The sequence below is a fragment of the Scylla paramamosain genome, chromosome 21 (genome assembly GCF_035594125.1).
Source record: "Scylla paramamosain isolate STU-SP2022 chromosome 21, ASM3559412v1, whole genome shotgun sequence".
NCBI classification, from domain to species: Eukaryota; Metazoa; Arthropoda; class Malacostraca; order Decapoda; family Portunidae; genus Scylla; species Scylla paramamosain.
The window spans coordinates 8100631-8118266 of record NC_087171.1 but is presented as its reverse complement, the minus strand read 5'-3'; the positions used below and the strand labels follow the sequence as shown (position 1 = coordinate 8118266).

At 41.9% G+C, this 17636-nt stretch overlaps 1 long non-coding RNA gene and 1 other non-coding gene across 3 annotated transcripts in view; both read right to left on the bottom strand.

Annotated features, from left to right (window-relative positions):
* Nucleotides 1–16081, bottom strand: part of LOC135111317 (uncharacterized) — a 34555-nt gene extending 18474 nt beyond the window's left edge. Inside the window, exon 1 of one of the 2 annotated variants that reach the window (XR_010273694.1) lies at nucleotides 15355–16081. This is a non-coding gene — a long non-coding RNA (uncharacterized LOC135111317). The remainder of the gene's footprint in view (nucleotides 1–15354) is intronic. The other variant, XR_010273693.1, reaches the window with a different exon arrangement.
* Trnal-aag (transfer RNA leucine (anticodon AAG)) lies at nucleotides 15077–15158 on the bottom strand. The gene has a single exon. It is a non-coding gene; the product is annotated as a tRNA-Leu (tRNA).
* Nucleotides 16082–17636: the final 1555 nt, after the last annotated feature.

Genomic DNA, 17636 nt, shown 5'->3' with positions numbered 1-17636 from the left:
TGCAACACTCTTCCGCCACACCGCCTCTATTTTCAAGTGTCTTATTGAAGATGCACAGGGCTTTCAAGGCGTTTTTACGGTTTTAGTGACAGGTGAACAAGATTTCTACATTATTAAAAGGAAAAATAGTCTTGAGAACCCAGCTTATCATCTCTGTGGCATTTGAAAATAGTCGTGGTGAGAGAGGAAAGCGTTTCTGAATACGGGGCCCAGAGTCGCCGATTGGAAAGTAGAGAGGTAGGGACAGTGGAGACAAGAGAGGGAGGGGGCAGTAGATGACAGGGTTGACAAATAAGCGACGACGCCATAGCTTTTCGTGACGAGGCAGGAATAATGGAGCCTAATGGTGTTGACAGGGGAGGAAGTGAACTTTTTGTGGGGGATGATAATGAGGAGGAGTAGACTACAGTGAGAGGAGGGAGATACGGTACAGGAGGAGGAGGAGGAGAAGGAGGAGGAGAAGGAGGAGGAGTGAAATTAGGTGAAAACAAAAGGAAAATGTATAGCTAATGCTTTATTCTTTTCACACACACACACACACACACACACATGCAAACAAACAAAACACTCACAACATATGCTACAAAACATAACAAAACAAAGGAGCCGCACCAACATGTACTGTATGTGCACTGATCACATTTTTGGCAAACTCAAGTGATGAAAGTTACATAAGTTGCAATTCTGCGGAGGAGAGAAGAGGCAAAGTGTGACATAAAGGACACGACAAGCAGAGGAAAGTAGCAAGTGAGTGAAGAGGTAAATTATGTTACATGGCTTTCAAGTACCAAGGTATCAATTGAACATGTAGCACTGAGACACGAGAACAAATGAAAAGTGTGCTACAAAGGATGAATATAATATTATATAGAATTGGCTGGAGGAGGAGCAGGAACATAAAAGAACACAAAATAAGCACAAAGGAAAAACAAACAGCAACAATTTCCTGTCTCCTACCTACTTGTGGTAAGTAGGAGACAGGAAAGAGAAGTAGTAAGAGGAAGGGGTCAAGGAAGAGGAGGAGGATGGCAAAAGAGGAGGAATGGAAGGAACAACAACAACAACAACAACAACAAAGAGGGACGCAGGAAACAGGAGACCCAACAACAACAATAACAACAATAGTAGTGACACTGAAGTCATAAGCAAGAGTAATCATAACAATACCATTAACAGAAAGCAGAAATACCACCGCCATCACCACCACCACGAGAATTGCTGGGATTTGCTCTATGAAGGAGGACAGCGAAAGTGAGACGGAGGGAGGGAAGCAGGGGTGGACACGCCTCCATGCGAGCAGTGACCCCGCTCCCTAAGCCTATTGCGTGAGCCCGTGGAAAAAGGGGGCAGAGGGGAGGGCGTGAGCAGTGACTAAGCCTAATTGTGCGCGTAGGCTAAGCAGCAGTTGGTCCCTCCCGTTAGGCGATGAAAGGGAGAGTGTGATGAGAGGAGGGCGTGGGAGGAACGAAGGGAAGAAGAAAGACAGGGAGAGATAGGCTAGTAACGAGGAGCTGCCCTACACATTCAGTACTCACTAAAGGGACAAGGATAAACCGAGAGACGTTGGAAGAAATTGATCCATTACTACCTGAACCTTCATCTCTTCTCCCCAACTCTACATGATCCCCATAATTCCTCCTGCCTTTTCTTTCCTACTCACCCGTCACATGTCTTTCCGCTCCTTTCCTCCCGCGCCTCCCTCAGTCCGGCAGTCCCTTCGAACCTCCTCACGCACACAAGGTCCTTAATTCAAGTGGGAGTCCGCGGAGATCTAATTTCCTTCAGATTTCCCTTAACACGCAGGAAAGGACAGAATACAAGTACCGTGTTCCTGAGTTATTTGTGTGGATCTGGCGCACGATTCCCTGCGCCACTCCTCGACCCTTGCTGAACGTTCCCTGCACTGCAGAATCGGAGAAATAAGTATTCTATTTGTACCGTAGAGAGAGAGAGAGAGAGAGAGAGAGAGAGAGAGAGAGAGAGAGAGAGAGTGTTGGTCATGCATTTTTTCATCTTTTATATTCGCTATTTCAACACAGTATGTTCTCTCTTATCCATATAAACGAATCACTGTTAGAGAGAGAGAGAGAGAGAGAGAGAGAGAGAGAGAGAGAGAGAGAGAGAGAGAGAGAGAGAGAGAGAGAGAGGGTTACATAGAAATACGGGCCATAACAGACCTTGGGGTCCTTACGAGGTTACCTGTCCTAAGGTGATAGAAAGTAGAAGAAAAGGACAGCAAAGCAGAAGGCTCTCTCCCCACCCTCCGCTCCCTCCAGCATAAGCCGTAAAGGAAACAGGTTGGAAATAAATACCTCACGAAGTCAGAGAAGTAAAAACCCGAAGAAAAATTTTATAGGAAAGAATGAAAATAAATGAAATGAGGTGCCTCCATTTTCTGGAGGAAAGACATTTTAATCTCTAACAAACAAACGCTGTTAGTCTCGGACTTGAGGCAAAATATTTATCAAGACTGCATTTAAAATTCTCTAAAGTGTTACAGTCTGTCACGTCTCGAGGAAGCCCATTCCATGAAAAAAAATAAATAAATAAATAAAAAAAAAAAAAATATATATATATATATATATATATATATATATATATATATATATATATATATATATATATATATATATATATATATATATATATATATATATATATATATATATTTGTGAGAGCTAAAAGATTTTCTAACAATTTTACAACCGTTTCCCGGCGTGTAATTTGAATAATCTATCGTGAAATACTTACTGCAGTCCATGTTATTAATGCCTTTGATGATTTTAAACATTTGTATTGTCTTCTATGATTTAATGGGGATAGATTAAATACTTTAAGATGCTGTTCGTTTAATTTGTTTCTTAGGCTTGGTATCACTTTTGTTACTCTGTGCTGAACTCGTTCTAATTTATTTATGTCTGTCACGTAATATGGGCACCATGCTTGAACGCAATATTCCAAAAGGTTATGAAGTTAGATAGTGAGGATTGTATCTTTAGAATTATAATTAAATGATCTGCCGATCAAACCAATTATTTTATTTACTTTCTTTACATTGCTGAACATTGCTGGTTCAGCAATTGCTGGCTACTCGATATTGTTACTCTTAAATCAGTTTCGTTGTCTACACTTTTAAGTTGGGTACCATTCAAAAATATACTTTGCCTTCTCGTTTCGATACCGTATGTGAAGCACTTTACACTTATCTGCATTTAAACTCATTTCCCAGGCTTGCCCTACTCTGACAACTTGTTCTAGATTGTTCTGCATTTCTTTTACGTGTTCATTTAAGACTACGGTATTCGCTATTGTGGCGAACTTCGATATTATGCCAGTAAAACCCTCATCTATGTCGTTTATATAAACAATGAAGAGAACAGGTCCTAAGACTGAGTCCTGTGGCATCCTGCTGGTTACGTTAGTCCACTTGGATGCTTTTCCATTTATATCTACTCTTTCTTTACGGTTGTTCAACCAGTTTTCTACCCATCTCATCACGGACACAATGCAATTTTAGTTTAATCAGTAAACGTTTGTGGGAGACTTTGTCAAAGGCCTTTTGAAAATCAAGATATAGTATATCTTAATTTTCAAAATGCCTTCGAGAGAGAGAGAGAGAGAGAGAGAGAGAGAGAGAGAGAGAGAGAGAGAGAGAGAGAGAGAGAGAGAGAGAGAGAGAGTGTGTTGAGGATAAGAAACAAGTACGAGTACGCTCGTATTTTTCCTCATCTTTAACTTGCCATGCACGTCAATCTTTCTCGCCATTCACAAGCTCAGAAAAAATCTGTATATATATATATATATATATATATATATATATATAATATATATATATATATATATATATATATATATATATATATATATATATATATATATATATATATATATATATATATATATATATATATATATATATATATATATATATATATATATATATATATATATATCGCAGTGGCTGGTATTTAACACACACGGGTCATCCCAGGATTGCATTTAGGGTGGAAAAGTTTAGGAGTCACTGATGCATAGTTACAGGCAACACTCGAGCTACATAGCACTTCCCTCCTCAGTGCTTAATGTCTTCTCTCAATGTTAAGTCCTGTGATTGGTTAGTCGTCAAGTTTTACAAGACTGCCAGCAGATCGGTTGACGAGATCGAAAGAAAACGCAAATTAGTGGAAGCGAAAGGTGACGAAAGGGTGAGACTTATTGAGTTCTGATCAAGATTGCACTGGCAAGTTGGCAACACGCAAGATTCATTCTTCACACGTGCCACTGAGTAATAACAATAATAACAAGAGAGGATATGCTCTGTTATTTTGGAATGTCAATGGGAATTCCAGTCTTACTAATGGTCTTCTTCCCTTATTTACAGCAACAACTTTCCTGTTACATGTTTCCCGCAGCAAACCAATAACAACGAAACTTTTGACTTCGGCTCGCTTCCCTCACGACGGGTATTTGCGTTTGCACACTTATTCTTTTCTTTCGGGGCTGTACTGTAAGGGTTAAGTCCCTCAGGGGTACCGGGCCTTCGATAGGTGGTTTGGTTTAGTTTAGCCAGGAAAAGACTCGCTTCCGACAGGAAATGGAGTTCAATTTCGCTCGAATCTCATTAAGAAGCGAACATAAAAACATTGAAAAACACGTCGTCCTGGTGGCAGTCGTCGCCTGGTGCGTCTGAGAAACTGAAAAAAAAAAAAAGATGTATACTCGTATTTATCTCACATGTCCATAGACTCACGACGCTGCCTCCTTCCTTAACGCTGGCTATAATTTTGCCGGCGTCAGGGTTTTACTGGGAACGATACACGTCACAGGGATAGCCACGTATGGGATTCATCATTAACACACCGTAATGACCAACGACAACACTGGTGCATGCTCGGGAAATCTGTCAATGTAAACAAACTGATGGTGATGATGCTGATGATGCTGATGATGTGCTTCATCTCTTGTTTTTCCAACGATACTAATACCATACGATTCATTATTTATCTAAACACGAGAGAATAGGTTGAAATAACATGGATTTGGTGTGAGAAAGAGAAAAGTGACGTATGAAGGCAAAAAAGCAGAAGGAAAAGAGGAACACTGAAATACTCGTAAAGGCGACAACTCATAAACTCAATTTGCCAGCTCTGAATTCTTCTGTTGGCTCTTTTTTTAAAGGAGCATTGCGGTTACCTTTTTTTTTCTTTTATAATTTTTACTAATACTTGTGCCCTTATCCGGACACCCCCGAATATAAAAAAAAAATAAATAAATAAATAAATAAATAAATAAACAGACAAAACAAAATAAAAAGAATCGAGATATTAAAGAGAATCTAGAAAAAGATTGTAAAAATGAGGAAACTGAAATCAATACAAATCATATATGGTACATTTTTCAATTACAGCAGAATATATATTGTACAGGATTCGAATGTTAAACTGGGTATGTTAATTAATGATCATGAACAGGCATTTGGATTAATTATTAAAACAACTGGATGCATGCATAAAAAATTAATAACTTATGTATGTCAACCAACACAAGAACTTATTTTTCTAGCCTACATGAGCCTGTTCTGTGTTTATTCTCTCTCCTCTCCTCTCCTCTCCTCTCTCTCTCTCTCTCTCTCTCTCTCTCTCTCTCTCTCTCTCTCTCTCTCTCTCTCTCTCTCTCTCTCTCTCCATGTATCTCTGCATATTTAATCACTCCACCTTCCCCTTCGGATACTTCCCATCAGTATGATATGCATAACATTTTTTCCCCCCTATCTCTGTCACTTTGAGTCTCCGCTCCATCGCCACACATTCATGAATATATTCCATTACTGATAGAGAAATGCAAATATCAAAAACACTGGGGGTGCAAGTTTCGTTACTTCGTGTGTGCGTGTCCAGAGGTGGAATGAAGACTCGAAAGAAAACGAAAGGTGCGTATGTACTAGAAAAGTTAGACGACAGTACTCATTTCCAGACCGCTGTAGCTCATGTTCTGTTTTCTTTACAAGTGACGACAGCGAGGAACACGTGGAGACACAAGGGTTAAGAAGAGTTAGAGGAGGTACTGAAGATTTGCAGAAGTAAAGGAATATGGAAAGAGGCGCTGAAAGAGGAATAGCTGAAGGAACTGGTGTAGCTGTTTTGAAGTAGAGGCAAGGAATAAAGAAAAGGCTGGAAGACACAAGGATGAGAATTACAGGGAGTACTGAAGACGTGTAGGAGTAAGAGGAGTATTTAGAGAGAAAGACACTGCAAGGAAGTCTTACGAAGAAGACGAATAAGGAGAAAGACGCTGAAAGGCTGAAAAAGAGTTAGAAGACCAGGTGTAGAAGAATTAAAATGAAGGCAAAGCTAAAGGAAAACTGGAATTTTCATAATGAATTGGGATAGTAATGTTGTATGGAAGGTGAAGAAATTAAAGGCATAAAACATTCTGAGGTGAGACCCTTAAGAGAAAGAGTTAGAAGAGCTGGGGGAAAAGTGTAGGAGTAAAATAAGTAAGTAGAGATAATTTACCAAGAATTCTGCATCACCGGTGAAAAATAAAGACTTTTGAGAACTAGAGCAATTATCTTTTTTCTTTGAAATAAAAAAAAACAGTATTTAAGCTAGTACGGAAGCTCGTGAGGAAGAAAGATGGTGAAAAAGTTTAACTGTAAAAGACGCAATATAAGGAAGGTTGGGAGGATTAAGGAAAGCTGAAGGAAGTGATGTAAGCGACGTATAGCAGGCAGAGGCGAAAGACAAGAAATACTTGAGGGTCTCAGGACAGTTGAAGGAGTTGTGGTCGTAGAAGATGTGGAGGAGTCAAGAGATGCAATGCAAAGAACGTGGAAGGTTTGACGAGCAAAGTTGAAGGGGATGATGCAGGAGAGTCAAAGTAGAAGAGTCAAAGGCGTGAGGTAAAGAACACTAAAAGTTTTTAGGAGAGCTGAAGGAGATGTGGTGTAGAAGTACAGGTAAGACGTAAGGTTTAGGACGCAGAGTTGGAGGAGATGGAGTATAAGTAAAGGAGTGAAAGGCGTGAGGCAAAGGACGCTGGAAGGCCTCCCTGTGAATGTTTATAGATGAAGTGCCGTGTAGGGGAACCCGTGGATTGCTATGGAAATTGGGTCCTTCCCGGCTATTGTGTTATACTTACCCCCGAGGCTGTGGAAGGAGTTTTCAAAGACGGAGCTGTTCTCCTCTTTTTTATTTGCCTTACTTTCTTTTCCTCCTTTGTCTTTGTAAATGAACACTGGACCGTTTTAGATTGCCGAAAAGTCTTATATCCTTTTTACCTTCCTTAAACTGGTAATAAGTCCCTTAAATCCCTCTAAGTTGTCACAAGAGGTCAGGAAATGCGTGTTGAGTGATGTCTTGTCTTTGTATAACCTTAGGGCAAGTGTTTCAAGAAGGTGAGTGGCAAGGAGAGAGATCAGGAGCGGTGTTGCCTTTTACTATGATCAACTTAGACGAGGCGCAGGAATAGGGTGTTGCAAGAGAGAGAGAGAGACTACACAACCCTCTTCTTTTATCAATCATTCCTTCTTTTTGGTCTTTTTTCCCTTTCACGTTTCTCTATCTTCCCTCCCTTTTTGCCTTCCTTTCCCCTACTCCACGTCCCTCTATCTCCTCTCCATCTTCCCTCTCCTTTCCGTCTTTCTCTCTTTTATTTCCTCTTTTTGCCCGCCCTCAAGTCACTAAATCTCCTTTTTTTTCCTCTTTTCTCTCCCACCCATGTCTCTTGCTTTACACTAATCTTCCTCCTATTTTACCCTTCCACTTCCCCCTATCTCTCCTTTCTTTCCTCTTCTTTCCATTACCCACGTTCTTCTGTCCTCTTTCCTCTTTCTCCCCCTCCTCCACGTCTTGCATCCCTCTCTTCCTTCTCTATCTTTATCCCTCTCTCGCTTTTATCCCTCCACGTCTCTGTTTCTCCTTCCTACCTTTCACTGTTTACTCCCATCCCTGTCCCCGGCAAGCACTCCTGAAAGGCAGTCGAATGGGCCCTGGATGAGCAAGGGAAGGCAGCGGCAGTGAATGTTAAGACCGCTGCTGCTGAAATTTTTCAAAGTGGAGTGCTTGTTGCCTTTAATTCTTCCTTCATTTCAGGTCGTCACCAAGGTTCCCTCTATCACCGCTATCCTCTGAATAACATACAAATCAGTGGACCGTTTCTTCTTGTCATCAATCCTCGTTACCCCAAAGGAAGGGAAGAGCAAGAGGGAGTTGTTTATTCTTTTTATTTTTATTTTTTTCTTTCATATATATTTTTATGTTTTTAGAGATGAGGAAGGGATGGAAAAAAGTTCGATATGTGAAATGTGAAAGGTTATGGGTGTAGTGGCTTGGTGGGCAGTATACATCAGGGAAGAGCAAAAAATAACAGGTTCAAGCTTGACAGTAAAATTTAAAAAGGAAAAAAAGAGTTAAAAAAAAGAGTGATAGATGCTTAGTAATCAGAGGTTGTTAGTGCCGAGTCAATAGGGAGCTTTAACAAAAGATTAGACAGATTTATGAATAAGTATAAGGAATGGGAGAAAATAAGTAGGCACGTTTTGTACAGGGACTGCCACGTGTCTAGGACTGATGGCTTCTTGTTGCTTCCCATGTTTTTTATTTATTTTTTTTTTTTTTTTTTTGTGTTCTATTGTTCTCATATCGACTATGTGATTAATAGAGGCCAGAGAGGACGTTAGAGGGAGTAGTATAGGTGGACTGTTCACGTTAAGCAGCGGGTTTATGTGACAGGAATAACGGGACAACAGTGAATCATGAGTGACGGGACAACAGTGATTGAATCAAAGAGGCCAGCGCAACGACCTCCCTCAACTCGCCCGTCACTCAAGCTTAGCGGACGTATCAGATGGAAGGTTATTTTCATCCTTGCCTTCGACACGTATTCTTTCATCCATTGCCGCCTACATACAACATCCTGGTACAAGGGAAGGGAGAGTGATGGTTTAATACTATCACTATCACTGAATGACTTGTACAGGTGACGGGATTGTCGCGGCACGCAGCTCTGAATCCTCTGTGAATCCTTCTTTCATCCTGCCACTTGTTTAATCATGGTGCAAGGGAAGCTCAGTATCCCTCTTCCGTTCGTCCCTGCCTTCGTAACGCAAGGGTTCAGCTGTAAGGGGAAGGAAGCATGTGCCGGGATAATCTCTTCCATCGGTGTTGATCTGAAGAGAGGTTCGCTCAATTTCACTCTGGATTATATGGCGAGTTGAAGGCACAAAAACACAACACGCAAAGTAGGGATATTGTTCTTGTATCAGCTGTGGCGGAAGTTTTTGCGGCTTTCAATAGCATTTCCACGGTTCTAGTAATCGTTTGACAAGCATTCCGCATTACCAATAGAAAAAAGACCAATGACACCTAAACAAATCATTTTAGATTCTGGAAAATAGTCCTTATGGAAGTTCTGATTTAAAATACGAGCCTTGACTCCAGCGGTCGTGTCTTCGTGTCCTCCCAGCCAGTAAGGAAGCAGGGACCTTCTCTCCGGTGGTCACGGGGCGGTGTGCTCGACAGGTGGCCGTCTGTATGCTGATGCTCGCGGGGACTTTAGCATATAAATGGCGAATTATAAGAGGGTGGATGCTTAATGCTGCCGCTCCGTGACGAGAGGGAAAAGAAGCAGGGAGAGGGGGAGGAGGGAGTTCCAGCGACGAGAAGGATGTAGAGGAAGAGGAAAGAACGAGAAGTGTTGTGTGTGTGTGTGTGTGTGTGTGTGTGTGTGTGTGTGTGTGTGTGTGTGTGTTTATGCGTTTACCAATCTATTTTTGACATCGCTAACTATTCTTTTCCTTCCTTCTTCCTAATCATCACCTTCCTTTTGCTCTTCCTTATCTTTTTATAGTATTTCTTATCATCTTCCTCTTTTCTTTTCTCCTCTTCTCTTTTTCTTCTTCTCTTCCTCTAACTATTCCTCTTCCTCTTCCTCCTCCATGCTACTTCTCTCCTTTCTCTTTCTCTAACTCTTACTCTTCCTCCTCCTCATCCTCCTTTTCGTCTAACTCTTCCTCCTCTTCCTCCTTCACCGCTTCTTGCTCCTCGTTCAACGCCATTTCACGGTTATTGCACAGAAGGGAACAATACAACACTAGAAATTATTATCCCAAATCTCGCCTCGTTTTCTAAAGGACAAATAATACAGTGCACGAAACTTCCGGGCATTAGTGGAAAAAATCCTTTGTAAATGTGACAATTAGTAAACTGGGATGCCTCTCGCTTACACTTCAACTCTTCTTTTTTATCTATTTATTTTCCTTTCAGGGGTTCACCTTTCGTGTCTGTCTGTCTGTGTGTCTGTTCAGCTGGGATCGACTATTTATTTTCCCTGTGTCTGCTTGCCTGTCTGTGTGTCTCCGTTACTTCGATTTAAATTTGTCCTTGTTTCTGTCTTTCATTTGACTTTTGTTTGATTGTCGATCTGCATCTCTTTCTCTTTGTCTCTGTCTGTCTGGCTTAGGAAGTCTTAATTTCTATCACTCGATTTGCTTAATTGCTTGCATGCTTTCTATGTCTATTTATCTGTCTGTCTGTCTGTCTGTCTGTCTGTCTGTCTGTCTCTTCCTCCATCTCTCTCTCTCTCTCTCTCTCTCTCTCTCTCTCTCTCTCTCTCTCTCTCTCTCTCTCTCTCTCTCTCTCTCTCTCTCTCTCCATCCACACAATCTCACAATTAAGGCATAAATGGGCGCACTGCAGCACGAACAAGACATGATAAGATTTAATAAACGTAAATCACACGAATAATGACTTTCCTTAAGATATTCAAGGTACACAGGCCAACATATGCGGCCCATACAAGCCATAGAACGATGCCTTAATGGTAATCCTCGCGCTCACCAACACCAGAGACAGAGAGAGAGAGAGAGAGAGAGAGAGAGAGAGAGAGAGAGAGAGAGAGAGAGAGAGGGGGGGGAGGAAAGGTGCACCCACTTACTCGCCTCACTCAATCCCGAGCTGCTCAATATAAGAAAAAAAAAAAAGAGATAGATAGATAGATAGATAGATATAGAGAGAGAGAGAGAGAGAGAGAGAGAGAGAGAGAGAGAGAGAGAGAGAGAGAGAGAGAGAGAGAGAGAGAGAGAGAGAGAGAGAGTAAAAGGAAACTACTTCACAAAAGTGTCACACGAGGTGAGAGGTTCATAAAGACCAGCTGATGGAAATCTTAGATCCCCGGCACACACACACGCACACACACACACACACACACACACACACGAGGCCTTTAACAAGTAAAGCGTAGGCTGTGTCGGTGTCGCAGCCCATTAAAGAGAGCACCAGGAACCATTAAGGAAGCTAAGGGGGGTCCGCTATTTATCAGAGAGAGACGTGGATGCATAAGAGGTGAGTAGTCGTAACGGGGCCACTGCCTTCTCCATCCTTCTGGGCCTCCTGACTTAGGGAAGGTGGCTGGAGTGAAGGGAGTGAAGAAGGAAGGGACAAAGTTTGAGACTAATGTAGTGATAGTGTGTGTGTGTGTTGTCACACACGTGACTACTCTACCACGGAACCAGGTGCCTGCCTCTCAACTCGTGGCGCTGCCACGTGTATAGCTTGAGGCATACTGGATACGTGACCTCTAGCATCTAGCAGGCTACCAAGCCGATAACGAGGGGTGGAGTTCCATCGAACTTCAGTCTCCTCCAAGGGTCGCTACAGCTCTGAGGTCGCCTTGGCATACGCTGGGAGCCTCATATACACTCGAGAGCGGTGGTAAGAGTTACACCAGTGTTACACACCCACACACACACACACACATAAACACACACACACACACACAAACACATTTATATTTATTTTCTATTATGTATATTTAAAGGTGTTTATTTTTGTAATTTGTATCTATATGCATTTACTAACTTGGCTTAAGTTATTAACTGAACCAGTCTTTTAAGTTATTCAGTCCAGTTCAGATTGCCACTCCTTGTTACTTACTTTTACTTACTTAAATAATCTTCAATTTTGTATTGTTACTTAATTTAAGGGTTAACTTTAAGATATTAAATAGCAGTTAAAATGTCTCCTTTTCTCTTTTCTTTTAACCCTTCCATTGTTAGTGTGAGCGACACCCCTTCATGGTCCATCCCCTAGAGTTCAGTATATGCTCACACGTAACAATGTGTGTGTGTGTGTGTGTGTGTGTGTGTGTGTATGTGTGTGTGTGTGTGTGTGAATGGAATTGTTGGTTGATTGTCTATGTTTGCATGTGAGTCTGTTTCTGTTTGTTTGTCTGCTCTCTCTCTCTCTCTCTCTCTCTCTCTCTCTCTCTCTCTCTCTCTCTCTCTCTCTCTCTCTCTCTCTCTCTCTCTCTCTCTCTCTCTCTCTCTCTCCATTTATACTCGAAACTTTCCTAAATTAATTTCATACACTACATTATTACTTCACTTAATTGTAAACGATGTATTAAAACCATCCTCTAAATAATTTTCTTGCTGTCGTTTGTCTTTCGTAGCTTGAACACACACACACACACACACACACACACACACACACGTAGGCTAAGATGAGCGTAGCCCTTCCTGCTGTACTGAAGAAGGTCCCCACGACCCTCAACCTTCTCTGTGGGACTTTCCACGAATGGGGACGAAGAAAAAATGAAGTAGGGAGGAAAGTTTAACAAAGCTCCTTTTGAATGTCACACCCTTGGTGGAAGTTGCTTAAGTTGTGGGAATAAAGTAAACCTCCACAACATTGGGACTATCTCGATATCTGGCTTCTGACGGAAGGAGAGTCGTTTACAACCGCGGGAAGTGAGACAGACGCATTCGAGTAAGCCATCCAACCAAGCTAAACGAAATGGTGACGATGATGATGATGATGGAGTACATTCTAAGAAATAAAGAGCATACAATAGAATTTTTGCTAGTTATGAACGTGACAGCACACCAGAAGAAAGATAAATAGCCTTAAAATTTTATTTTCCATCAGTTCTGAAAAAAAAAAAAAAAAATTCAGGATACAAAGATGAAGTATATTGAAGAGACACTAGTAACTAAAACACCGTACAAAGTCAAGATGGTGTTTGGCACTATAGAACTTGTTACCACTACGATTACTTGACATAAAAACAATCAATGAAAAAATCATCATCTTCCTGCAAAGTGAAATCAAGAGAGAAATATCAAAAAACCTCCAGAACCTGATCGGACGTGACTGAAGCGCTTTTTCTATTCCGTTTTTTGTGGGCATGACAGTTAAAGGGACTCTTTAGTAATCTTGGAGGGCTTCACTTCGCGTCCTTTATACATGAAAAACGAGAGATGATGGGGTCTACATGAGCCAGCCAGGGTTGTTAGAGCCTTATAGGATCCTCCACGTTGTCTACGAATTAACCTTGCCTGCGCGAATCTATCCTGCTTTCCTACATGTATTTTTTGTGGTAATAGAAGTTCAGCAGGCATCTTTGCAGGTTTCATAGTTACGAGTATTTGATTCTTTCTATGTAATAATGTGTGATCAAAAGTATTCCTTTAACCCTCACTGCTCGTCCTCCTTTGATGATGATGATGATAATGATGATAGTGGTGGCTGTAACAGTGACGGAAATAATGATAGTAGTATTAGTAGAGATAGTGATGAAAATAACGACGGCAAAGATAACAGTAATGAAGGAAAATGGTGTTGTTTCCTCTGCCCCCCCCCCCCCTCTCTCTCTCTCTCTCTCTCTCTCTCTCTCTCTCTCTCTCTCTCTCTCTCTCTCTCTCTCTCTCTCTCTCTCTCTCTCTCTCTCTCTGTTCCAGCATACCACCATCGCATGTTCTTCCCTCCTCGGCCTCCTCTTGCCAGGGAACCAAGGCAGCAAGGGAGGACACACGCAGGTGAATACAAGGGCTGAGAAAATAAAGGAAAGGATTCTACGCACCTTGATGAACATAAACAGTAATTAAATTTCCTTCTTTTATTATGATTTGTCTTGGTCTCTCTCTCTCTCTCTCTCTCTCTCTCTCTCTCTCTCTCTCTCTCTCTCTCTCTCTCTCATACGTAGCCAGACATCGTCACGTGGCCACCCTTTGATCTTTTCTTTGCCACTCAATATTCCTTCCCGTCCTTCTTCCCTCTGTTTTCTTTCCTTATCTTAATCCTAATATTCCCCTCCATCTTCCCCTTCCTCTTCCTCCTGCTTCACATCACCATTTCCTACCCCACACAGCCTCGTGCCTGCTCCTCCTCCTCCTCCTCTTCTTCCTCTTCCTCATCACGCACGCTGACGGACGCGTGACAGGGTAAGAGTCAATACTGATCGATATTTGAAAAGCACCTCCAGATATACAGGGATGACTCAGGAATACAGGAGGAGGAGGAGAGGAGCAGGAGGAGGAGGAGGCAATGTTGTGACAGAAGGACGATAAGATGAGTCTAAAATGTAGCAACGGAGGAAAAAAAAAAAATATGTGGATGGGATCACGCTGACAGCCATACATATCTGCAGACAAATATTTGATTCCATGCAGGCAGGTGATCTGGTTTCAAGGTCACACGTTCTGAAGAAAATAGAGAAAGGAAGAAAGGCGAAAAAGAAAGCCAGAAAGAAAGAAAAGCAAATGGTTGAGGTTATCCAAGCGAACTTCAAGCAACGGAGGGCAGAGACGGTACCGGACGAGAGGTCAAGGTGTAGAACAGGGTGGTCCAATTTATTCATCTTGGGTCACTTCAGCACTAAACGGTTACATGGAGGGCCACTAATATATATATATATATATATATATATATATATATATATATATATATATATATATATATATATATATATATATATATATATATATATATATAATCCTACTTCCCATTATTATTTCAAATACAGACACAGAATCTTCGTCTGTGTTTTCCGTGTTCAAAATAAATTTATAATACAAGTGGTCGCGGGCCACAGACAATCAACTGGGGTGCGGGCCCATAGTTGGACCACCCTAGTGTAGTATATTACACACTTTGAGTTTATGTGAGTTATTAATTTTTATTTAGACATAGTGCAACTTCAAAGAGTAGGTGGGTTATGAGTGCGCTCAGTCGCCATGGCTACAACCAGAGTACGCCTGCATTACGTCCAGTATTTAAAACCTGATGATAAAACGCTCTGGCAGCGGTGGGATTCGAACCCACGCCTCCGAAGAGACTGGTGCCTTAAACCAGCGCCTTAGACCGCTCGGCCACGCTACCGTTAATTGCAGTGACAATAATGCTAATTTTGAAGCTAATGATAGCAGAAAAGTAGTAATAGCAATAGTAGTAGTAGTAGTAGTAGTAGTAGTAGTAGTAGTAATAGTAGTAGTAGTAGTAGTAGTATATAAGGAAATGAGGAGTTGTACACTTAGTAGACATAGAAATGCACATAAGACAGTTAGCAGCATCTTACCTCTCCGACAATTGGCAGTGAGACACAGTAGCGTAATGCTCTTAGTCAACACGTACATAAAGTCCTTTTGACAAACCACCGCCGTGTCGCTGCTCTGAATGACTTCTATATCTCCTTAAGCTGAGGACGTCTTGCAATGCCGTTTCATTTAGCCTTTTCCTGAAACAAGATCAGCTTACGTTACTGCATTTTTCCACGAAGATAAGGTCGCAGAAGGTTCACAGAGGTACAGAGAAGAAAAGAGTCTGTCCTGGAATTAGTAGGCGAAAGAGGATGTCTGTATGTTGGATGGTCATTTCGGGAACAGCTGAGGCAGTGATAAACTTGTGTGTCTGGCGAGGGAGGAGTGGCGGTGGAAGTAGCTGTGGTGGTGGTGGTGGTGGTGGTATTTTATTGGTGGGTAGTGTGAGATGGCGTGGGGACATCTGCAGTCCGGTGAAAAAAAAAAAAAAAAGGCAGCCTGGCGTGGCGCCCATACCTGTGAGGGGGAATGTTGTGCTTGTGCCAAGTGAGCATCGTCATGGGCGGATGGCTGTGACTGGCTGAGCTGCTATGGGTGCGTGGTGTCGGATGCGTGTGTATGGTAGGAAGTATGGGCCGTGGTGTGGGGTGCGTGGTGTAGGCTGTGTGGTGTTTGGGTGTGTGGTGTAGGGTGTGGAGAGTAGTGTTGGGTGTTCGGGGGGTCAGTGGTCTAGTGTAGTAGGTGTGTGTGTGTGTGTTAAGTATGTGTGGTGCAAGTACCTCCCCTCTTCTCCCATCCCACGTGATTGTAAGGTTTTGAGGGGGTTTTCAGGGAGTTGGGCTGGAAGGCAGAGAGAGAGAGAGAGAGAGAGAGAGAGAGAAACTGAGGGGTGGCCGCTCCCAAATGACAGGGGTTTACGAGCGTCCTTAGAGAAGATTACTGCTACCCTGAAAACGCGGAGATATCGTAAAAATGATAAGCCTCTTCGTGTGTCATTTTCCTTTTATCTGTAGTGTAGAACAAGAGCACGGCCTGAGGAACCCCAGACCTGAAGGCTGAGACGTCCCTGGCGGAGCGTCTTTCACCCGCCAGAGGAAAACGCTCCTACAGGGTGAAATATCAGAGGCGCGCGCGCACACACACACACACACACACACACACACACACACACACACACACACACACACACACACTTTCTTCTTCTTCTTCTTCTTCTTCTTCTTCTTCTTTTTCGTCGTCGTCGTCGTCGTCGCCGTCATCTTTGTTTCACTTTTTTTTCTGAATAAAAACTTATTTTTTCCTTCTAATTTGTTTTGCCTTAGTCGACCGCCTTCACGTATGACACACCCACACACACAACAGGAGACAGAGACCAAAGAAAGAGGAGAAAAAATTTCTGGATAACTTTATTGTGAAGAAAGTTCAAGAAAAATATGTAAAGAACTGACTTCCTCAAATATGTATATATATATATATATATATATATAGAGAGAGAGAGAGAGAGAGAGAGAGAGAGAGAGAGAGAGAGAGAGAGAGAGAGAGAGAGAGAGAGAGAGAGAGAGAGAGAGAGAGAGAGAGAGAGAGAGAGGCGGGGGTGAACATATTCCCAAACATTTCGAATTCTCATTCTATGCACTTTTAACACTGTAATGGAAGTTCTCAGCTCTCGAGCGTTCTCATAACTCTGGTGAAAACGTACCAAGAGTTAAACATCTCCAATAAAAATAGAGAACAATTAAAACCTGACTAATCACCACTGCGGTCTTTGAAAAACAGTCTGGATGAGAGAGCAGAGCGTTTAAGAGTACAGGCCAGAATGGAGGCAGAGGCAGGGAGAGGAAAATAGATACGTAGTATATATTAATGCATTACGACCAATTAAGTTGTCTCCCAAGAGGAAATTCGCGGTGTGTCTGGCGGGCGCAGGATGTTCGTCACTCGTAATGGGGGCTGGCCAACGAAGGGTGACCTCACTAATAAGCTCCAAGGACCAATGGCTGACTCTCTCTCTCTCTCTCTCTCTCTCTCTCTCTCTCTCTCTCTCTCTCTCTCTCTCTCTCTCTCTCTCTCTCTCTCTCTCTCTCTATCTATCTATCTATCTATCTATCTATCTCATCTATAAGAGAATAAATGATGTAGGAAGGCTGGCAAACATCACTAGCCTGTTTCATGACGTAATAATAATGATGATAATAATAATAATAATAATAATAATAATAATAATAATAATAATAATAATAATAATAATAATAATAATAAAATAACAATAACCAAAGTAACAACAATAACAACAATACCAACAACAGCAACAACAACCACA